Below are 25,097 nucleotides of genomic sequence, written 5' to 3'. Positions count from 1 at the left end.
TTTCAATTTCTAAACAAGTTCAACCAAATACTGATAAACTCAAGTTTTTAATTTGTAAAGAAAAACTTAAAGAGTGATAAAAGAATTGAATTACAACTCTAAAAGAATGTGTATTAAACACGAAGCTTATATCCATCACAAATATTAATTCAAAATATATCACTGGCCCTGATGAGATGATTGATTGGATAAAGCACTTGCATCACAATTATGAGGAGTACAATTCAGATTCCCTAGCACACAGGCAAGAATGTAGGGTAGCAACTTAAAATCCCTATATGACCTTTAAGTATAAATGTATTCCTTTTTAGATATTTTCTAGAAATCTCAAAAACAAGATGAATATTTTCTCTACAATAAAGCACCCAGAATTTCCCCAACAAACATTGTGATCCAGTCTCTTACATTGATAGCTACAATCTTATTTTGTGTACAAGTAATAACCTGTAGTGCCATTGTGTTCTTTAACAACTTGAAAATATAAATTCAGATATCAACAGTATATATGTCTATTGTAAAGACACACAAAATTCTTATGAAACCCATATCCTCTGTCAAGTATGTCTTATTTTCTCTCCAAGTGACTACTCCATTTTTTAAAATGTTTGTGTTGAAAACGTATGTTTAATATGGCTTTTAAAGCTTGAATTACCCAAGACACAATCCACAGACCACAGGAAGCACAGGAAGAAGGATGACCAAAGTATGTATGCTTCGGTCCTTTTTTTTTTTTTTTTTTTCTTTTTCAGAGCTGAGGACCAAACCCATGCTTCAGTCCTTCTTAAAAGTGGGAACAAACATATTTTTTAGGAGGGAATATGGAGGCAAAGTTTGGAGCAGAAACTGAAGGAATGGCCATTCAGAGGAGCCTGCCCTGAAGCTAAGAAGTGCGTTCTGACAGGAGCCAGATATAGATGTCTCTGAGAGACACAGTCAGAGCATGTCCAATACAGAGACAAATGCTAGCAGTAAACCATTGAACTGAGAACAGGACCCCCAGTAGAAGAATTAGAGAAAGGATTGAAAGAGCTAAAGGGGCTTGCAACCCCATAAAACAACAATACCAACCAACCAGAGCTCCCAGGGACTAAACCATTACCGAAAGACTATACATGGACTGACCCATGGCTCTAGTGGCATATGTAGCAGAGGAAGGCCTTGTTGGTCTCCAGTGGAAGAAGCCCTTGGTCCCTATCAAGTTTGGACACCCAGTGTAGGAGAATGTCAGGAGGAGTTTAGAATGGGGGGTTGTTTGGGAGGGGGAACACCTTATAGAAGAAGGGAGTGGGTGGGAAAGGGGCTTATGTCCAGGAAACTAGAAAGGGAAAAAGCACTTGAAATGTAAATAAAAAATTCCCAATTAGAAAAAGAAGAAAAAAATTGTCTTTTAATAAGCTCCATTCTGAACACGATCCTTTCGGCTTCAATCTGTGCCTCAGAGCTGACCCTGTGCCACAGCTATCCTCACACCAATTCTGCCCACAGAGGGCTTATTTCCAAGGAGTGCTGACACACCTAAAATCACAGGCGAGACCACCAATACTGTCCCACTATCTGACCCAATTGGGACTTGCCAAGTGCCTGCAGGAACCTGGAACCATGAAGCAGATGGGGATAAGATCCTTCCAATTTCCATTTGAACACAGAGATAACCCGTGCTACAGCTATCCACATCCCAATCTTTCCTGGAGAGAGCTGGTCTCCCAGGAGTGTTGACAACCTAAAAGCTCAGTGTCACAGGAGGGACAAGCTTCAGGCAGAGAGAGTAAGACCAGCTAACATCAGAGATAGCAAGATGACTAAAAGCAAGCACAAGAACGTAAGCAACAGAAACCAAGGTTACTTGTCATCATCAGAACACAGTTCTCCCACCACAGCAAGCCCCGAATACCCCAACACACTGGAAAAGCAAGACTTGGATTTAAAATCACATTTCATGTTAATGATAGAAGACATAAATAACTCCCTTAAAGAAATACAGGAGAACTCAGGTAAATAGGTTTAATAGCCCTTAAAAAGGAAAACATAAGTTACTTAAAGAAATATAGAAAACGACAGACAAACAGGTAAAAGAATTGAATAAAACTTTCCACTATCTAAAAATAAAATAGAAACAATATCGAAAGATTATACATGGACTAATCCAGGGCTCCAACTCTATATGTAGCAGAGAATAGCCTTGTTGAGGCACCAGTGGAAGGGGAAGCCCTTGGTCCTGCCAAGGTTGGATCTCCAGGGCAGGGGAATACGGGGAGGGAAAAAGGGGGATATATAGGGGGAATACCTGTGTGGGGGAGGGTTATGGAAGGGAATGGGGGCTTATGAACAGGAACCTGGGAAGGGAATAAGCTTTGAAATGTAAGTAAAGAAATATATCTAATAAAATTTTTAAAAATAGAAGCAATAAAGAAGTCATAAAAGGAGACAGCTCTGGAGAAAGAAACACTAGGAAATAGACTAGGAGTATCACCAACAGAATCCAAGAGAAAGAAGAGAGAATCTAAGGTGTAGAATATATGGTTAAAAAAAAAAACCAATGACAGAACAGTTAATGAAAATGCAAAAGGCAAAAGGCTCATAACCGAAACATGCAGGAAATTGAGGACACAACGATAAGACCAAACCTAAGGATATTAGACATAGAAAAGAGGGAAGTTTACAAACTCAAAGGCCAGTAAACATCTTCAACAAAATAATAAAAGAAAACTTCTATAACCTAAAGAAAGACAGCCCATAAACATACAAGAAGCCTACAGAACCCTAAATAGATTAGACCAGAAAAAAATTTCCAAACAAATGATCCCAAGAAACAAGCTGGTGTAGCCATTTTAATATTGAATAAAATCGACTTTCAACCAAAATTATCACAAAGGATGAGGAAGGGCACAACATACTCATCAAAGGAAAAATCTTCCAAGATGAACCCAAAATTCTGAACATCTATGTCCCAAATGCTAGGGCAGCCACATTCATAAAATAAAATTGATTAAAGCTCAAATTGCTTATTGAACCTCACATAATAAGTGGGAGACTTCAACACCCCATTCTCACCAATACATAGATCTCATAAATGGAAAATAATCAGAGACACAGTGAAACTAACAGAACTTATGAACAAAATGGATTGAACAGATATCAATTATAACTTCTCCATGCAAAGACTCAACAAATAAAGAGAACTCTAGACTAATTTCATTTATATATACAGATGCAAAATACTTAATAATATCCTAGCATGTAGAATCCAAGAACACATCAAAATGAACATTCACCATGATTAAGTAGGCTTCATCTCAGGGATGCAGAACAATTCACTATAGGAAAATTCATCAATATAATCCACTATATAAACAAAGTCAAATAAAGAAAACTACATGTTCATCTCATTAGATGCTGAAAACATATTTGGCAAAATTCAACATTCTTTCATGTTAATTGTCTTAGAAACATTAGGAATTTCAAGCCTATACCTAAACATAGTAAAAACAATATATAGCAAGCCAGCAGCCAACATCAAACTAAATCTCTACTATGTTCATAGCATTTTTATTTATAATAGCCAAAAGCTGGAAACAACCCAGATGTCCCTCACCAGAGCAATGGATACAGAAAACGTGCTACATTTACACAATGGAGTACTAATCAGCTCTTAAAAACAATGACTTCATGAAATTCAAAAGCAAATGGATGGAACTAGAAAATATCATCCTGATTGAGGTAACCCAATCACAAAAGAACACTCATGCTATTTATATAATGATAAATTGATATTAGGAAAAAAATGTTAGTAATACATACAATACAACTCACAGACCATATAAAGCTCAAGTGCAAGGAGGACCAAAGTGTGGATGCTTCAGTCCTACTTAGAAGGGGGAACAAAATAATCATGGGAGGTAAAGGGTGGTACTGACTTGGGAGGAAGAGAGGAGGGGCAGCAAGTTCTGATGTGGGAGGAGACTGGAGTCAGGAAATTGAAAAGAGGAATGTAGCAATAAGGGATGGAGAACTGGGATTAGCCAACAGAATGTCTGAGATGCCAAGAAAGCAAGAGGCTCCCAGGACCCAAGTGGAAGTAATTAGCTGAAATACCTAACAAAGAGGAGGGAGAACCTGTAGAGGCCATATCCAGAGGTTAGGCATGAAGCCCCATTGAGGGATGGGGCTACGCATCCATCTCAAAAATTTTAACCAAGAATAGCTCCTATCTAAAGAAAATACAGGGAGAAAGTAAGTATAGAACACATACTTAAGGAAAGGCCATCCAGAAAATGCCCCTCCTGTGGAACCATCCCATATGCAGCTACCAAACACAGACCCCATTGCTGATACCAAGAAGTACTTGCTGAGTGGAGCCTGATAAAGCTACCTCCTGAGAGGCTATACCAAAGCCTGACCAATACAGATGCAGATACATACATCCAAACATTGGACCCAGGGCGAGGACCCCAATAAGTGATTTAGGGAAAGACTGAAGGAGATGAAGGGATTTGCAATCCCATGGGAAGAACAACATCAACCAACCAGTCACACCCCCCACCCCAGTGCTCCCAGGGACTGAACCATGAATAAAAGAATACACATGGATGGACCCATGGCTCCAGATACATATGAATCAGAGTATGGCCTTATGTGGCATCAATGGAAGGGGAAACCTTTGGTCTTGTGAAGGCTTGATGTTCCAGTGTAGAGCAATGGTACTATGGTGGTTAGGTGAGTGTGAATGTGGCATGTTGGTAGGGGAGCACCCTTAAAGAATCAGGGGGAGGGGGATGGGACAAAAGATTTGCAGAGAAGAAACAGGAAACTGGAATAACATTTGAAATGTAAATAAATAAAATAACAAAAAAATTAAAAAAATATAATTCTGCAAACATTGAATTACATATTAATAAACTAAATCTGAAGCAAACAAAAAACTCGAATTCTGCTTCATCCTGTCTCGTCAAAAATTTCTTATCCTTCTCCAAGTCAAGAATACAGCTTGAACAGGATCAAGGTTCTTAGAATGCTAAAGCAGCTGCTCAGATTGCTACCTGCAGTAAGGTAGAGCTGTGTCTCTAGTCCCTGCTCTTACTGCCACTGACAAAAAAATTCAATAAAATAAATAATTGATTATTTATACTTCATTAAGATTAACCATGCCATCTTTATAAAAGATATCATTAGCTTATGAGATACACAGCACTTGCTCTCTGTTTTGAACATTGCCTAACATGATTACCCCTCTTAAAAGTTTTGTAACTTCATGAAAATTTCTACCAACTAGACCACAAATGCTGAACTACAGGCTCTTATAAAAGACACTCTTCAGCTATCAAAAACAATGACTTTATGAAACTAATAGGAAAATGGATGGAACGGGAAAATATCATCCTGAGTGATGTAACCCAATCACAGAAAAACACACATGGTATGCACTCATTGATAAGTGGATATTAGCCCAAATATCGAATTACCCAAGATGCACAGAACACATGAAACTCAAGAAGGATGACCAAAATGTGGATTCTTCACTCCTTCTTTAAAAGGGGAACAAAAGTACTCTTGAGAAGGGATAGGGAGGCAAAGGTTAGAACATAGACTGAAGGAACGCCCATTCGGAGCCTGCCCCACATGTGGCCCATACATATACAGCCACCAAACTAGGTAAGGTGGACGAAGCAAAGAAGTGCAGGCCGGCAGGAACCAGATGGAGACCTCTCCTGAGAGACACACCCAGAATACAGCAAATACATAGTCGAATGCCAGCAGCAAACCCTCAAACTGAGAACGGGACCCCCGTTGAAGGAATCAGAGAAAGGACTGAAAGAGCTTGAAGGAGCTTGAAACCTCATATGAACAACAATGCCAACCAACCAAAGCTTCCAGGGACTAAGCCACTATCCAACAACTGTACATGGACTGGCCCTGGGCTCCAACCTCATAGGTAGCAATGAATAGCCTAGTCAGGGCACCAGTGGAAGGGGAAGCCCTTGGTCCTGCCAAGGCTGGACCCCCAGTGAACGGGATTGTTGGGGGGAGGGCAGTACTGGGGAGAGGCTGGGGAGGGGAACACCCACATAGAAGGGGAGGGGGAGGGGCTAGGGGGATGTTGGCCTGGAAATCGGGAAAGGGAATAACATTCGAAATGTAAATAAGAAATACTCAAGTTAATAAAGATGGAGGGAAAAAAAGACACTTCACTAAAAATGACATGCTCCTTGGCCTCTTGCCTACCAATAGGCTAGGAGCATCTCATAACTTAAAGTGCATGACCTCAAATTTATTTATAGTTGTTTATGATCTTAACTCTCTTCAAATTCCAATTTTCAATCTCTTCTCAAGCCAAAGACATCAGGTATTGTACCTTATGCCTACAGAGGCCAAAGAGGTCTCTTAGAACTGGACTGTAGACTGTTATCAATTGCCATGTAGTTACTGGAGACCAACCAATGCTCCTAACTACTGAATTTCTTTCTAGCCCCTCAAAGAAACTTAACTGTGAACTATATGACACCTTCTGTAATTTTTTTAACTGTATATCTTTAGCATATAGATGGCATGTAATATGCATCAGAGGTACAGACACAGACACACACATACACACACAGAGAGAGAGAGAGATAGATAGATAGATAGAGAGAGAGAGAGAGAGAGAGAGAGAGAGAGAGAGAGAGAGAATATCAAAGAAGGCCAGAAGCTACAAAGACAAGAACAAATCCGTGAACCTCTGAATCTGATATGTGATTTTTAAAAAATATATAAAAAAGATGATACAGTTCTTGTCTACAGCTTTTCTGCTTGCAACATACATCTCTTTGGGGGCTGGTTATGCTCCCTATTAGCATCTCACATTTGCATTTCTCAGCTTTGGTACCTACAGAATCTTAGTCTTCACCAAAATCCATATTTTAGCTTTAGAACTTGATAAAATGGTTTCTTATGGATTCTTTCAATTTTTGAAATTTCTACAAGTTGTCTGGCCTCAATAGCTCCCACAACCTGGGGAGGAAGTATCCACAATCATTTCCATATATTTTTCTTTTATTCTTTATGAAGCAAGTATTATATTAATGAAGCTGTGAAGTTCATTGCCGGTTGGGATGTATTTATTCTCCCTTAGGTGAACATTAACAGCAGTTTTTGTATGTTATTGCTTTTCCAAGTACAAGAGACTCCTCAGTACTTCTATTGTACATTACAAGCTGAGCTCTGTGGTCTTTTGTCAGTAGGGCACCTTTTTTAATTTTCAATGCAGTCAAAGAGGCTTTTCTTCAGTGAAATTATACACTTTTAACAAATAAGCTTCTTTTTTTGGCATGAAGCTGCAATATTACACTTGATAATGCTCCTTTCCTCTCTAAACTGTACATTTCTACTCTTTTCTACTCCGTTTTCTTCTCTTTACTATTAAAACCTCCATAATGCAATGAAATATAGTCAACATTGAGCAGTCTTAAAAAGTCTTTGGCTCCATCCATTTGCCTATGAATTTCATGGTAACGCAATCACAGAAAAAAATATGGTATGCACTCATTGATAAGTGGATATTAGCCCAAATGTTCGAATTACCCTAGATGCACAGAACACATGAAACTCAAGAAGGATGACCAAAATGTGAATGCTTCACTCCTTCTTTAAAAGGGAAACAAGGGGGTTGGGGATTTAGTTCAGTGGTAGAGCGATTGCCTAGGAAGCACAAGGCCCTGGGTTCGGTCCCCAACTTCGGAAAAAAAGAACCAAAAAAAAAAAAAAAAAAAAAAAAAAGGAACAAGAATACCTTGGCAGGGAATGGGGAGGCAAAGTTGGAGAACAGAGGCAGAAGAAACACCCATTCAGAGCCTGCCCCACATGTGGCCCATACATATACAGCCACCCAATTAGATAAGATGGATGAAGCAAAGAAGTGCAGGCTGACAGGAACGGGATGTAGATGTCTCCTGAGAGACACAGCCAGAATACAGCAAATACATAGGCGAATGCCAGCAGCAAACCACTGAACTGAGAATGGGATCCCTGTTGAAGGAATCAGAGAAAGAACTGGAAGAGCTTGAAGGGGCTCGAGATCCCATATGAACAACAATGCCAACCAACCAGAGCTTCCAGGGACTAAGCCACTACCCAAAGACTATACATGGACTGACCCTGGGCTCCAACTGCATTGGTAGCAATTAATAGCCTAGTAAGGGCACCAGTGGAAGGGGACGCCCTTGGTCCTGCCAAGACTGAACCCCTAGTAAACGGGATGTGGTTGGGGGGGGGCGGATAATGGGGAAGATGGGGGAGGAACACCCATAGAAGGGGAAGGAGGGTTAGGGTGTTATTTGCTTGAAAACTGGGAAATGTATAACAATCGAATGTAATAAGAAATACACAATTTTAATAAAGATGTAGACAAAAAAAACAAAAAAAAAAACAAAAAAAAAAGAGAAAGGAGATTCATAAGGTTTATATAGAACAAAAGAAAGGGGGAAATGATGTAATTAAGTCACAGTGTCGAGGAAAAATAATGAAAATAGTTATCATTTCAAAATAAAAAAAAGCGAAATACCCAATTTAATAAAGTTGGAAAAATATTAAAACAAAAAAGAAAATGGATTTGTTATTTTTTTTTAATTTAAAGACATTATTGGCCAGGTTTATACATGTTATCATAGAACATTTTCATATGAAACAACATTTATGAAACATGAGGAAATTCTTTGTAAAGTCTTTGTATTTTTATCTTGCATCTATAAGGAGAATAATTAATTAAACATCATGATTCATTTTAGAAATTAAATGTCTCAGGCTGGCAACTTCAGTGGGAAAATTTGTGCCTAAACTTTTAGAGACTTGATGTCCCAGGGAAGGGTGATGTTGGAGGGTATGCTGGGGGTGGGTGGTTGGGTAAGGGGATTTGGGGTGAGGAGTGGGGAAGAAGTACTCTCTCAGAGGCAGAGGGGAGGGGTGATGGTGTGAATAACTCTTGCAGGGGGGACCTGGAAGGGGGGCCACTTTTGGAATGTAAATAAATTCAACAACAACTACTACTACAATAATAATAATAATAATAATGAATGTTTATATAGAATGTGGACTCATTAAATGTAGAGGAATTTTTATCCAGCCAGGTCTGTGTGATCTGGAAAGAAAACAGAAACACTTTTAGAACATACCTTTAAGCTTTAACAGTGGAGGTAAGATTATATATGAATATATATGACTGTATACATATGTATATATATGCATATGTGTGTGTGTGTTTGTGTGTGTGTGTCTGTCTGTCTGTCTGATAATAATCCAATATATTTCCACCTGGCTAGGTGGGCTACCCTACAGGTTAAAGAAATCACACTTATCTTATACCATATGCTATGTCCAACATTTCTTTATTTTTATGATAGTTATTCTGACACACTATTATTTACCATCATAATGTACATTAAAAGTTCATTAAGCCATTTATTCTTTGAAGGTTTTTTGTTTATTTTATGTTTAATTTTTGTGGTTATTTATGTTTTCCTTCTCTGATATAATATATATATCTTTTATATATAACTATGAATATTTATATAAATATGTACATTTCCTGTTCTGCAAGATATTTCTTCACTTTATTAATTTCTTTTTTGCTTTGTTGTTCAGAAGCTATTTAATTTTACATAATCCAAATTGAAAACTTCTGTGGCTATGTTGTATTGTACTAGAACCCTTTTAAGAAAGTTATTTCATCTGCTTTTCTCATAAAACCTTTTACATATGATGTGTTTTTACTGTTTCAAAGTTTTTTCTTTTCATTAATGTCTTTAATCTCCTTTGAATTTACTTTGTGCAGGGTCAGAGATATGGATTTGCTTTTGTTACTTTTAAAGGTAAAGACTCAGTATTGCTGTCACCACTTACTAAGGGATCTTTATTCATTGCTACTGTACATTTTTATGCCATTATAAAGGGTAACTATTGTTTTGATGGTTTATTTCTGGATCCTATATTATGTTCCATTGCTCTACCTGTCTGTGTGCTCTGATGCCTTGCTTACTATGACTTTGTAATAGAGCTTGAGATCTGGTGTTATGATCTGTTTATGTTTACAATTGCCTTGGAAATTTGGAGGTTTTTTTTGTACTGTTTCTTTTTCGTGCTATAACAAATAACATTAGGAATTTGATGAAAGTTGTATTTTGTTTCTGTAATATGTTTCATCATATGTTTTGAAATTTATCTGAAACTATTCTTAATGTGATCTTCATTTTCTTAAATTCAGTCCCAATATATTTGTTTTTTGCATTTATAAAAGCTATAAATTTTGTATGTTGATTTTTTTATCTTTCTACTTTTGCTTAAAGTGTTCATCAGTTCTTAGAGTTTTGTGGTACAGTACTTTATAATATTTAGAGTACTTTGTGATAGATTCATGCAATTTGGAAATGACAGGTAGAGCAAAGTATTTTGACTTTCTTTATCTTATTTGTATCTCTTTTATTTACTTCTTTGTTTCTTGTTGTTCTATATACAAGTTTTAGCACAATAATGACTAATATAGAAAGAATAGACACACCACCATTGTCCAAACAATCAAGAAGCACTGAATACCAGTATTGATCTGGCTTTCTGTTCTTTGATTTTTCTTTTGTTTTGGTTTGTTTCAGGATCCTAACATATGCTATGACAACAACAATACTCAGAAATTTCTCACATCAGGTAATCATCTGTAGAATTCTCCTTATAGGTATACTCATACTTCTGATGATTCTTAATCCTGCCAAAATTACAATGAAGAAAATTATTGCAATTGCTTATTGTGTGCTGATGTGTTTTTTTTTTAAATATTTGCCAGTGTTAGCTATTGAATTATCTTCTCACAATGAGGTTTGTTAAGAACTAATAAATCACAGTTTATTTTATTGATTAGGATACAAAGAGGTTATACTGCTAATGAGTAGTGTTATCAGGGCATTAAATCAGTTGTCATTCACTTATCCACTGTACCATATTATCTCTATAAATTATGTGCTATTTTATGTTATATTATTTAGCATCCTATGTATCATACACGCTAGGTAATGGTATTATAATGTTTGCCTCATGTTTTCAAGGATTAATAACAATTAAGCAATGGAAAACAAGTCAGAAGTCCCTTAATGAAATTTCAGTCACGTAATAACCAGGCACAAAGGAAAGGTAAGTATAGCTGTGGCTCTGGTATTATCCAGATCCACCTTATTACTACTTTGCAGTTTCAGATTCTCAAGTGTGGATGAGTATTTTCCCATGGCTCTTTTATTTGTTCTCAATCTTTGAAATATGTTTTATTTAACTTGACTTTACTCCGTGAGTTTACATAATTTTACTAATGTGAAAACCCTAAATCTCTATCACTGTGAGAAGAATTTTATGACAAATTTTATAACACCTCTTAGTTTAGGTCAAATATTACCTTTCTATGATTTTCCCTTCATCTACCATTTTTGTGAAAAATGAATCCTGTCAAAATAATGGAACAAGGTAAATTTGATTTGACTTGCTATTAAGTAACCCATGATGATACTTGGTATGTACAACTCTTTATCTAGCTCTAATTAGAGCTTTTGACATGGATTATTTTATCTGAAGCAAAATCATTAGCTTCCTTCTTTGTCCACCAAAAACCAAGACTGTCAGAAAAATTGCACTACAAAAGCTCTAAGAAATAAAATGAAGTCACAAACACATTTGTATGACTTTGAGATGAAAAGATATGGTTTATGTGTCATTGAAGGATGAAGAATATTAACTCAGAAATCTCTTATGCTTGAAACGCCATATTGGGCAAAAAGGAATACAGTAATCAATGTCCAATTTCCAGCGACTTTGTAAGGATAATAAGCCACAGAAGCCAAATTAGAACCTATTTATTTCCATGAGATTTGACATTTAGAGAATATGATATCTTTTTATTTTATGGTAAATGAAAGGAGAAAACAAAAGATAAAATATATAGGTAGGAGCATATAATGCATGGCTATCACATAGCTGTTATTGAGGTCTCTACTAAAATTAAGCTCTGTTTGGTATAAATTAGTTAAATTTTGAAGATTACTAAATATTGTATAGCATAAATAACTTTAACTTAAAATATAACAGTATCATTATGATTAGAATTTTTTTAAACTTTAACTATAAAAATGTAAACATTTATAAAATATGTAAAGCATAGATCTAGTAAAATTTACCATGGAATGATGCTTTTATGCCTGGGAAACAGATACCAGGGTAACTGTCATGTTTGTATGTACACATATGTGTATGTTAAAATTATCTGTATTGAGTAAGTAAAATAAATAAGCAGCCTTTTTGAACATGAGAAGAGGAATAAGACAAAATTAGGCATCATAGTCTAAAAACCTAAGGTACTCCATGATGCCAGAAAGGCATATAACGGTAATAACTGTGCAAAGAGTGATACATGTGGATAGTGATTCTATAAGATTACCAATAAAGGTAAAGACTAGTTCACTGTTTATTATTGCCACATAATGCTATGGATTTGGACTTTTATCCATTTAATAATTATTATGGCTATCAGACAAAATAAAAATTTCTGCTTTTCAACTTCATATACTTCATTTTGAATACTGATATATTAATCCTTCAAATCATTGTCTTTTGTTGATTTCCATAATAAACCCTAACATTTGTGTCTTTGCTTGATCTTGATCACTGACTATCAAGGACGCATTTTCTCATGCTTTTAGAAGTTTATTTTAGAGGATGTTTTTGGGGTGGGGGTTGCTAGAATGAGGTTACTTATAGAAATTGTGTTTTCTTTATTTCCCCCCTAGGCATACACATTTTAGAATATAATGTAAATTTTCCTTACCTCATGTGCTATTTCAATCATTTATAGTTATATGTTCTTCAGAAAAAAAATCACAAAAATGATACTGAAGGTTATGAAGGACTGGCTAAAACCAGAGCAGAAACACTTATTATAGTTACAGAGAGTTTCAGTTGTCAAACAATCAAATTGATGGCTACATTATTTATCTTAATTGCTTGTTAAAATGAAAAGAGCATCTAGCAAGAAGGCACCTTTATTCTGATCAGTCATTTTAATGATTCACTCAAGGTCCATAGTGATTCAAATGTGAGGAATTAGCCGATACTGAGCAGCAATCTGAGAAGTAAATTAGCTAGTGAGGGATGAATGCTTCCTATAGGACATTTATATGAGATCAGCATGAGAGGAAGTTAAATAAATAATATCAATGTTTGCATACCACATTGGTACAGCACAATTAAAAAGCAATTTAATACATTGCTCCATTTTATTCTCTGTAAACATAAGTAAATACTGTAGTCCTTAGTTCCTTGTGGAAACTACTCCCTAAAATGAAGCAGTAGAATTTCCTTTCCAAAATTTCCATACCTGAGGAATTTAAAATTCCAGCTAAGCCTTCTACTTAAATCCAGTTGGATTTTCCATGTTTCCAGTTCCCTTTCCTGTTGTGTTGTTAAGTTTGAACTTATTTAACATATCAAAACAGACCTGACCTCCAGGTTCTCCTTGTGTCCCCCATTCCTTACCTGTTACAGGGTATGGCTTGCATACCTTGCCCTCTACTATGAACTTCTAGCCTAGACACTAGACTGCCTTCCCTATACAAGCCTTTGTCTACTTTTACTACAAAAGCTATACTAGTGTGCCAACACGCTTCTTCTCATCTTGCTGGGTCCCTATTACTTGTCCTGGTTTCTGTGATGTGAGACATTTCTCAGTGACAATTCTCTCAGCCTGTTTGGGGTTGCTCGAGATTGAAATTCTATTTCAAATATTATTCCCTTTCCCAGTTTCCTGGAAACAAGCCCCCATTCCATCCCCCTCCCCTTCTTCAATAAGGGTGTTTCCCTCCCCAACCACCCCTTCCCACCTGCCCCAGACATTCCCATTCTTCTTACGTTTATCCCCTGTGGTCCTTTATGCCTCCACTTAGCTCCTTCCTGGAACTTCCTCACCTCCCTACAGAGACAGCCTACATGCTCCTAGTGAAAGACCTCCGGAGAGGACCTTTCCCTCAGGAGGAGACCCAAGCGCCCAATGACCGAGCCGAGTCCACTCGGATGCAATCAGCAAGGGGGTTTATTGGAAAACACAGGTACCTGCGGGCACACAGTCTCTTCGGAGGACTTGCACCCCCAGCAGCTCCAGCATGTGACTTTTATAGGGTTTGGGGAAGCAGAAGTGGGCGTACAGAAGCAGATGCATAGTTACGGGGATTGGTGGGTTCAAACGAGGCACATAGACATGTTCACATATGATTGGCTATTTCACATGATGAGGTAATAAGGTATAGCTACACACATTGGCAGGTTTGGGGAGTCCTGAATGTCAGGGGCTGGGGGCTTATCTCTTCCTGCCAGGTGGCCTGTGAGTCAGATCCAGTACTCTTGGTCTGTTCTGCATTCCTTTCCTTTTATGGTCTGTTAGTTTTAATGGTGACTCAGCCCTAGGTATCTGGGCCTGCCTGGGTTCGTTCAAGCCTGTTGCAGCTCTGAGTTAAGACTCATGGGGGGGGTCTTTCACTAGGTGTGTAATTCTTTGACTCCTCTTCCTCAGAGCTATTTGTTCTATCTCTTCTTGTTCCCTCCCAAGACCATATATTGCAAGTTTGCTTTCTCCCCCTAATCAAAATCTATTTGAAATGCCCTGTAGCTTCTCTAAGCCTTTGTGGTTTCTGTGTTATTGGACTGCTCCTTTGGGTGGAGGTCTTGCTTCTTCTCACTTGTTTCTGTCTCTTACCTCCCTTTGTCTCCCAATGGCAGTGTTCTTTTAGTGACCTATCCTCTTTTTCTCCTTGTATTTAATTCCTTTCTCAGACTGAGAAACTTTCTTTTTTTTTAAATTGGATATTTTATTTACATTTCAAATGTTACCCCTTTTCCCAGTTTTCCCTCTGCAAACCCCCTATTTCATCCCCCCTTACCCTGTTTTTATGAGGGTGTTCTCCCAGCCATCCACACACTCCTGCCTCACCATCCTAGCATTACTCTATACTGTGGCATCAAGTCTTCACAGGACCAAGGGCCTCCCCTCCCATTGATAAGGCCCCTTTAGCTCCTTCAGTCCTTCCCATAACTTCTCCATTGGGGTCCCTATGATCAGTCCAATGGTTGACTTCGAGCACCCGTATCTGTATTGGTCAGGATCTAGAAAAACCTCTCAGGAGACAACTGTATCAGGCTCCTATCAGCAAACACTTCTTGGCATCAGCAATAGTGTCTGAGTTTGGTGTTTGCATATGGGGTGGATCCCCAGATGGGGAAGTCTCTGGATGACCTTTCCTTCAGTCTCTGCTCCGCTCTTTGTCCCTGTATTTCCTTTAAACAAGAGCAATTCTGGGTTAAAATTTTGGATATGGGTGGGTGACTCCATCCCTAAAGCATCATTGTCTTACTGAAAATAGCTTGGCCTCAATATAGGTCAATGGTCACAGATGGCACAATTATGTTCCAATTTCCTCCAAATTTCAACAACTTCTGCCACCACAAAAGCAAATAATCCATGGGAGCCTAGGACATCCATCTAGGTAATGAGTCTCTGTCATTCAAAGTGATATATAGGACATTAGATTATATTTCCAGGTATAATTTATTCTTCCTAGATGATATTGGACTGACTACTTTTTATACATCGAAGCTCCCAAGTCCTCTGCTGTTTCAACTGCTTCTTCTTCTGCTGTGTCAGTTCTTTCATATGTTAAAAAATCAGACCCAAGGTCTCACTTTTGTTAGAGATACTTGTTTCCAACTGAGAAAGTTTATTTACTAGATTTTGAATGGAAATAAAGTCACAAAACAAATAAAAAACAAAACAAATCAAACAAAAACAGGTTTTAATGGAGGTCTTTAATAATTTTTTATGTAAAGGAAACTTCCTTTATAATGATCCTATCTCAGATAGAAAAGTTAAAGTTAATGTTGTTGGGAATAAGCAAAACGGTATTTGGAAACAAGCAAAAGAAACTTGTCCTAAGTACTGTCATTTTGTTTTCAGACTCCATTTTAATTATATCGTGAACCAGTCCTAGCCCAGCATCCTATAGTACAGACCCCTTAATAGCTGAATGGCTTGTTATTGTTTGTTCTCAAAAGTATACAACCCTTCCACCATACAGTTGGGTGTTCTTGACTAAATCTCTTGAGATTACTTTTTGCTCCCCAAAGCATGACTGTTACATAGCATAATGATTCTACTCAGTGCAGCTTCTCGTACATTATATCCCAAAACATAATGATGGCTCTTGACCAGAAAGAAAGAAATAGATTTGATTGCCTGGATTGTAAAACATACATTCTCTATCAATTGACATAGATGAACCACAGAAGGAAAGCCCTTACCCATAAATCCTGTTTGGTAGAAAATGTAACTGTATGTTGGCACAGATATTTGTGGTTTTCATGCTTAAAAACTGTGTACCATTCTTGTTCTGGTTTGCAGTTCATCTCGAGTTTTCTGCAGCTAATAGCAGCTTGATTATGATACACCTTTGTCATCAGCATTTGCCTGCTCTTTGAGTTTTGTGGGATATAAATGGACCCCTTAACAATGTAAATTCTAAGAGTCTAAGAAAATTCTCTAAGGTATATAAATATAAGTTGTAAAGGTTTATGAAAATTATTTGAGGTATATGAAAAGTAATTTTCATATTTCTTTCCTTTGCCCTATGCTATTGTTATACTAATATTTTTGATGTTTAAAATTTCAACATCAATCAATGGAGCTCTGATACATTTGTAAAGCACTGATTACTATTATCAGTTACAAAGTCAAGATTGTAAATTTCCTTTGTTTTCTAAGAATAGATGTAAAAGTGCTTCTTCATGATAAAAATATTTTTGTCTAATCTATATATCCAGACCTCTGGAGAGAGTGCTAATGCTTTTAACTCAGAATCATTTTTGGGTCCCCAGGCGTTTTCTGTGTCTCAAAGGTCTACTACCCTTTCTTCAATGTAGATTTCATTAAAGATTACAAATAATGATAACAAAAATACATATAAAACTTTATATCTTTTTAAAAACTTAAAATGTATTATGTAAAATACATGGAATCAACTAGTATATATCTTTTAGAGGTCAAATGGACCATAGATAAGTATTCGTAGTTTTCCCCGTCTGCTGATTCCTGAAGGTGGGATCTCTCTCTTTTTTCCTGGCCTTGGAACTCCCCTCACTAAACTCCCAGGACTGTGGGGTTAGATGTTCTAAAGGTATATCCAATACAAAAATTTCCCCTAAAATTCTTACTTTACTTCTACTCCCTAGACTATATATATCCCAGGATATTTTAAATCAACTAAAGATTGCAAACTTCTGCAAACACAACAGACTTAGATGCATCTGATGGAATTTCCAATCAGCCTGAGCAGCAGGACCCAGGTGGTCCAACCTCACAAATTGCTCCAAAGCAGCCTGCACTTCCCTAGATCCAGATGGTTCCCCCACAGAACCTGGACAATTTAGTGAAACAGCACAATATCATCAGGAAGTAGTCATAGAAATGACTGTGTTACTCCTTGTCACTTATTATCAACAACAAGGCTGCAATGCTAGGTTTCACAGCTGGGACAAATGGATCATTCAATTTGTTTATTGTTTTAGATGTTTTTGTCCTTGTCATAAGAATCTTCCTAATGCTAAACTCAAGTGTTTCATACTGATTTTATTAGCAGAGGAGGTTTTAAGACATTAGACTTAATGTCTGCACAAGACATTAGACATAAGACTACATGCAGAGAATAGAACCAACTCAATAGCATTGATGGAGTTGTATGGCTATCAGTGATTACTCTTACAAAAATCTACAATGAAAAAGAGCACAAAGAGTAAAAGATACAAAATGTACTTCCTGAGAACAAAAACAGCATTGGGAAATTTAATGTTAGAGACAAGTCTTATGCTCTAAGACTTGAGAAATTTAAAGAAAATTCTAATGTAAAATGGAGTGAATGGAGTAATGTCCCTAGGGCAAGAACTTACCCAACTAAGTTTACCACTGTTGAAAGAAAGCAGGGCATAGAGTGAATAGGTAAAAAAAATAAATTAATTAAAAAAATAAAACCTATGGAATAATAGAAAAGAGAAATCCTCTGCTTCTATACCAAAAGCTTATTCAATAGTGACAAATTCAAAACTTATGAAAATTTATTACAAGGAAAGGTTCGGATCCATTCCAAGCAGGCAGCAGAACTTGGAAGATTTGGGGAACAGATGAATCTATATTTAGAGTAGTGAAGAAAATATGTTACGGTTTATAAAATCTTCCTCAGCATTTAAGGAAAGCTGTTGAGGCCAGGGATGAAGGAAGGGAGTCTGTGACTTAAAGCCTGTAAAGATTTTTGACTGAAGATGTGAAACTGGAACCCATAATGCATTGAAGATGCCAGACCATAGGATATCTGGTAGAAAGTACTACATGCAGAGAATACAACCAAACTCAAGCAAAGAAGTTCAGTGTAGTACACAAAGATTAAAGCTAAGAACAGCTAAACTTACTAACAAGGGTCGTAGAGTTACAAAATTTAGAGTTTGACCTGCTGGGTTTTGGTATTGCTTTTGTCCAGTATTTCCCCACTGTGCTCTTATTCTTCCCTTTTGGAATGATAATATATATTAGGTGCTATTATGTGTTGGGGGTATGCAATTTGTCTTTTGATTTTAAAGAGAATTACAACTAAGAGAATGCCTTGCATGCCAGAACAGACTATAGACATTGAAACTGTGCTGATCCTATGAAGGACTCTATGAACATTTTTAGTTAGGGTAAACCAAATTTCATTATGATATTGTCACAAGCCTTTCAGGGAAAGAGCATAGAATGTGGTATTTTGCATGCCAATGATCCCCAAAAGTTCATATATTTTAATGGTTGGTCATAAGTTTTTGGAATTGTTTGAGCATTGAGATAAAATAAAGGTTAAGATATGAACTTGTTGAAGATTATCTGTCACTGGTTGTTGGCTTTGTAGTGGCTTGGTAGTTTCAAAAGCCCATGTAATTCTGTCTTTGCACTCTCTTTCTTTCTCTTGCCTTACCTCCCTCCCTCCTTACCCCATTCTCTCTCTGTGCTTCCTGCTTATGGATCAACTATAACTTCCAGCTGTCAGTTCCATGGATGCCTCCCTGATCTTGCTATGTGTCTCCTCCATAATTACCCATTTTTAATCCACTCTTTGAAACCCAAAGCCACATATTAAAATGTTTTCCTACTCTAAGGTTTCTATTGTGGTAATAAAATACCTAGGACAATCATATTATTTGTATATGTATATGTGGGTATATACATAAAAATATACTTATCTAGCCTTCTCTAGAGTAATGAGTTATGCACTATATGGTATTAGTACTCCCCTGAAGAACCATATACTCTCTAACAAAAACTATAGGGTCCAGCATAGAAAAATAAATGTCCTTGAGTTTTGTCGAAGATGTCTCAAGAGACTCCCACTGCCCTGTTTGTTTCCCCAAAACCGATGGAAAGACCTCCTTGTTGAAAAATATCACAGACTTTGTACATAGATTTTGAAAGAATTAATCTGGAACTGATCATAGTGGGAAGCATGGAAGCACCCAGATATGCACTAGAACAGTATCAGAGACCTTTACGTTTGATCTGCAAACAGAAAGAGAAAGCCACTGGGCATAATTTGGGCTTTTGAAACTTCAAATGTCATTTGCAATGATACACTTCCTCCTACAACACCATATATCCTAATCCTTCTAGTTCTTTCAAACAGTTTCATTCCCTGGTGACTAAGCATTCAAAGCCTATGAGAACAAATACTCCTTATGCCACCAAACATGCCTAACAAGGGAGAATACAGTTTCTTCAGGGCCTTCTGATAGTTTCCCAGCAGAACAGCTACATAATATTTTTGGTTTACTGACTGTTCAGTCATGATATTTTTACATCATGTTGTATACAGCACTGTTACATATGTATGTGTTTGTAGTTTCTTTCCTCTTCTTCTTCTTCTTCTTCTTCTTCTTCTTCTTCTTCTTCTTCTTCTTCTTCTTCTTCTTCTTCTTCTTCTTCTTCTTCTTCTTCTTCTTCTTTCTTCATTCTTTTTAATTGGAAAATAGATTCTTTTTCATGTAATACATTCTCAACTGTTGCACTCTCTCATTCATTCCTGTTAGTTCTTTCCTCCATATCTGGCTTTCCATTTCCTGAAAAAAAAGCAGGCTTCCATGAGAGAACAAGAAAACCCAACAAAACAAGACACTAAATAAAGCAAATAAGCCCTGATATTGAGACTGGGCAAAGCAACCCAATAGGCAGAAAATAGATAGTTTGTGTACATTTGTGATCCAAGTGTTAACTTAGTGGTAGATAAAAGTGAGAAAATAAGAGCCATATATTATTTGTCTATTTGAGTGCAAGGCTTAAAGCATGAGGTTTTACCATAATGGAGAAAGGGATTAAAAACCAAGCAAACAACTAATTCCTTCTCACGAATATACATTTTTGTATTGACATAATTATTATTACTATTACTATTATTATTATTATTATTAGTAGTAGTAGTAGTAGTAGTAGTAGTGCTGGTTATTGTTATATTAGATTGTAACCTTGTTTGCTATATATTAGGCAAGTGTTCTAACTCTGAGTTTTAGTCTTAAATAATCTTTTAATTTGTTCTGTCTGAGACAGTGTGTTCCTAAATTATGCAGCCTGGCCTTGAACTTGCTCCATAGCTATATGGACATAAAAAATGTCTTAAAAATCCTCATCCTGTAGCTTTCTTAGTCATTATGGTTATAGGAATATGCCACCAGATCTGGCAATTTCACTGCCTTCTCAGCTAGAAGACGAAATTAAGAAACTTTAATAATTCGAACCTATTCCTTTACACAATTAGGAAGGGTAAATTCTCTGATAAGGAGTATAGACTCTATCTGTTACTTTTTTTAGAGTTATTTCAGTAGTATATAAACTTTGTAAATTACATTGCAAGTTTTAGAATTGATATACAAGAACTGTAGAAAATATTTATTAAAACTCTGAGAATCTCAATGAATTGACTTTCAATGTAAAAGATGTCCTGGTTTTCCTAAATCTAAGAAAAGTTGGAGTAATATTTAAATAATACTAAAAAAACTCGTAACTTTGATGCATTCTTTATTCCTTAGCAGAGAATATATATATTAAAGAGAGTAAGATGACTAAAAAGCAACCTTCAGTAAGAATTGAAAGAGAGTATTCATGGAGTGAAATTCCAAGTAAATTCAATCTGTATATATTTATTCATTTATTTGACAAATATATAGGTCACATATATTATACAGGGAAGGAAATTTTAGGATACATAACTAATAATAATGATGACCAGTCATAGTTATTTTCCAACAGCGAAGACAAGATAAGCATGGTAGTAATGTCTATAATATAGGGCAATGGATAGTGTACTTGTGACAGGCACATACATCATCTCTGTAATTCTAAGAGTGTCAAATGTAGGAATAGTTGTACAAGCACTATCTTAATTGTTTTTCTTCAGGGACAATATGGCATCTTCTGTTATTAACATTGAATATATTAAAAAAATGGAATTATTAGAATGATCCTTGAAGACATTCTACAGATTAAGTGAAGGAAGATCTTTGTTGTGAATACAAAGGAGCAGACAATTTGAGGTTGTCTAGGAGAAGAGCCTAAAATATACCTTGAAAGAATAAAGTCTTCTAAAAAATCAATAAATGCAGAAAAAATGTTTTAAGAGAAAACATAGTGGTTGAAATATATGGACCCAATGTAGTACTTCTTTAAGGCAAAACCCCAGCATATATCTGCTGACTAAATCGTGTCTTCTAAATCACTGTAATGTCCTGATTTTTACCAGAAGTAATCATAAAGGTTAAACCAACATGTAGGTAGATTTTAATTTTCAAATATCAAAAGTAAATAGCTAAAGAAAAATTACTTACATAATCAGCAAGAAGAGAACTTATAAAATTAGCACATAAGGATAGCAAGAAATTTAGACCAGACACTATGTGATTTCTTCAAGTGAAAATGTATACTAGAGTTTGGAAATCATGATTTTCTATGCTAATGTTTTTCCTCTAGTTCCACAGTGTTTCCAGAAAAATACAGGAATAAAGACTCTGACATTTCTTCAGAGTAAGTAATTTTCTCCATCTGAATACTGTGATTTGAGTGTTTACAAAAGGATTTTATTTAGGACAAACAATAACATAGGCATATCCTTAAACATTTTTGTAAAATAATTGGTTATATATTTTAGCATTTTGTCTACCTTTTGGTTCACAAACAGAAAAACTATTGAGCCCCTGGGTTTCTCAGGATAACATGTTTAGAGTGAAAAACAAACCCACCAATTACTATCTGTTTTGTCAAGAGATCTTTTAGATGAATGACTGGAGTGAGCCCAGTGATTAAGTCAGTATAAACCATTGAGAAGCTGTCAGAGCAATTGTACTGTGATGCTTACCCCAGAGAATTACAATCTTTTGGAGAGACAAAGCAGTGAGTCAGAGAGAAATTAGCTCTTACCATGTCCAGATATTGACTCGACTAACTACTGCACATAATCAATAAATGTTTTAAAATTTAAGACACAAAATACTTCAGAAATTTAAAGCAATCCTAAAAAAGAATAATGATTATTATTTCAAGCAATCAACTAAAGAAATATATAACTTCAAATAGGTTTCTACCACAAAACCCTTATCTTAAGGCGAGTTTTATTGAATTATTTTTACCTATAGAAAATAACTGCAACTGGATGAAACCAGAAATTTTGTGTTACTGGAAAAAAAAAGCAATTCTAGAAAATCAATGATATAAAACAATAATAGTTTATTTGTGCTGTAAGTTCTTTTAAGGAACAAGATGCTTTAATCTGAAATCAAATATAAAAAGACAGCACATTTTAGAAAGAATTCTATGTAAAAAGATTTCCATGGGGATAGGTGGAGAAATAACATATGCTTGGAACAAAGTCTTCATGCACATTTCAAAGACTTTTCTTTCCCTCTTGAGCATTTACCTTTAGTAGCACTTAGGTTGAGTAGTTCAACATAGTATCTGAGGACCAGGGAACAAGTGCTTCCTAACATCATTCAAATATGTTTTACTTTTGTATTAGACTTTGTATTAATTATATAAGTATTATAGTTGTATTACTAATTTCAGCATAAGAAACAAATCCAAATTACTACAAGACATATATTACTAAATTACATATATATATATATACATATATACATATATATATCACATACACACACACACACACATATATATATATATGTGTGTGTGTGTGTGTGTGTTAAGCAAGTTGCAGTTAAGATGAAGGTACAATGATTAGTGACTTCATTTCAGTTTTATAAAATGGCAATTTCATTTAATTTTAGAAAACACTTTTAAAAAATTGGGCCCAAGAATGGTTGGGAAAATTTATTTAGTTTTAAATATTACATCTGTATGATAGCCATTACTGTCAAGTTAGCACAGTCTGGTATTACCTGGGAAGAGAGTTGCCATGAGAGATTTTCTAAATTGGTTTGGCCTGTGGACATGGTGTTAGGGAATTGTCCTACTTAAGTTCACTCATGTAGAAAGACCCAGTCCAATAGGGATGACAACATTTCCTAGGCACGGAGTCCTCAACTACATAAAGTAGAGAAGTAAAACTGAACACAAGCAAATTCCTAACTGTACATCTCTAGAATGATGGACTGCAACCTGGAACTGTAGGTTGAATTACACTTCATTCTTCCATAAGTAGCTTTTTATTAGGGTATTTTATCACAGCAACAGTAATTAAACTAGGACAATCAAGAACGCTTGAAATCACTTCTACTGTGAGTTTCTAAAAGAAGAAAAAATAATATTGAACCCAGGGATGATCAACAACTTGTAACCTAACCTAAGTCCATCTAGATATTTTTTAATCTAATGCCATTGTATACTGAAGGGTAAATTCAACAACAATTCCCAAAAGGCACAGGAGCAGCTAGGAGTGACTTCTGATCTGTAATTATATTTAAAACTCTTGAATCTAAAGGTTTTGGATTCTATCAACTTATCAATTTATGTTTAGTGCTTTTAGTACAGCAAATTTGACTGAAAATGACAAATGTTTTGGCTAAATTTTCTAGGTTCCATTCTAAAAGATGATACACATTATGCTTTTACATGTACTATAGTGCACACGATCTTAGGAACCTGGCAATGGGATTTTATGAAGGCATACATATTTAAGTTTTTTTTCTTTTTATTTTAAACATACCTAATTAATATGATTCTTTAAGATTAATATAACACACATTTATTTCTGAGTATAGGAGGTGTTTATTTCTTCTCTTCTGAGAAATGAGAATAAATTGAACATCATGCTATTGTATACCATGCTACAGTATCTCATTATGATCCCTTCCATTGTACATTGGCTTTCTTGACTTCCATCTGCCCCTCTTTCCCCAAAACTAGCAGATGCCATTCATTTGTTTTATTATTTATTTCACAAAGGGCAATTGTTCTTCTGCATACACCCCAAAGTGTATACTAAACTAAAAGAATTCAGTTTACTGAAAGAATAACCTCATAGTTTCAGACTATTTGGATTCCTTCCTTGAACTTCCACATTTAAAAGACAGAATTATTCCCATTCTTCATTGGCTAGTTGTTGGAATTACCATTCTGTAGTTTAGAAGAATGTCCATCTCCACATTCTTCAGACTTGATTGCCTATATTGCTGAAAACTGAGATTATGCTGTCTACTTCCTACTGTATTGTTCTAAGAACAGAGAAATCCTGCTCTTCTCAGGCCCGTTTCCTTACCAGTTTTTCCTGATAACACAGTTCTGATGGGACAAACATGCAGTTTGTCAAGTGTTTGACAAAAGTTTTCTTTATGTGCTAAAAACCAGCTAACAGTACCTTATTGGATTTCAAAGCATCTAGAATATAAAATAAAAATGAACAATAGATTATTATTGTTCTGGAGCAAGGGAGTGTTTTATTCAATAAAAATAATAGCTTTCAGTAGTTGTTTCTGAGAAATAAAGAATTATTTCTGTACAGTAAAGTTTCATCGTACAAAATACAAAAGAACAACAACAAAAC

This window comes from Rattus rattus, chromosome X (genome assembly GCF_011064425.1).
Source record: "Rattus rattus isolate New Zealand chromosome X, Rrattus_CSIRO_v1, whole genome shotgun sequence".
NCBI lineage: Eukaryota > Metazoa > Chordata > Mammalia > Rodentia > Muridae > Rattus > Rattus rattus.
Note: the sequence above shows the minus strand (reverse complement) of the source record.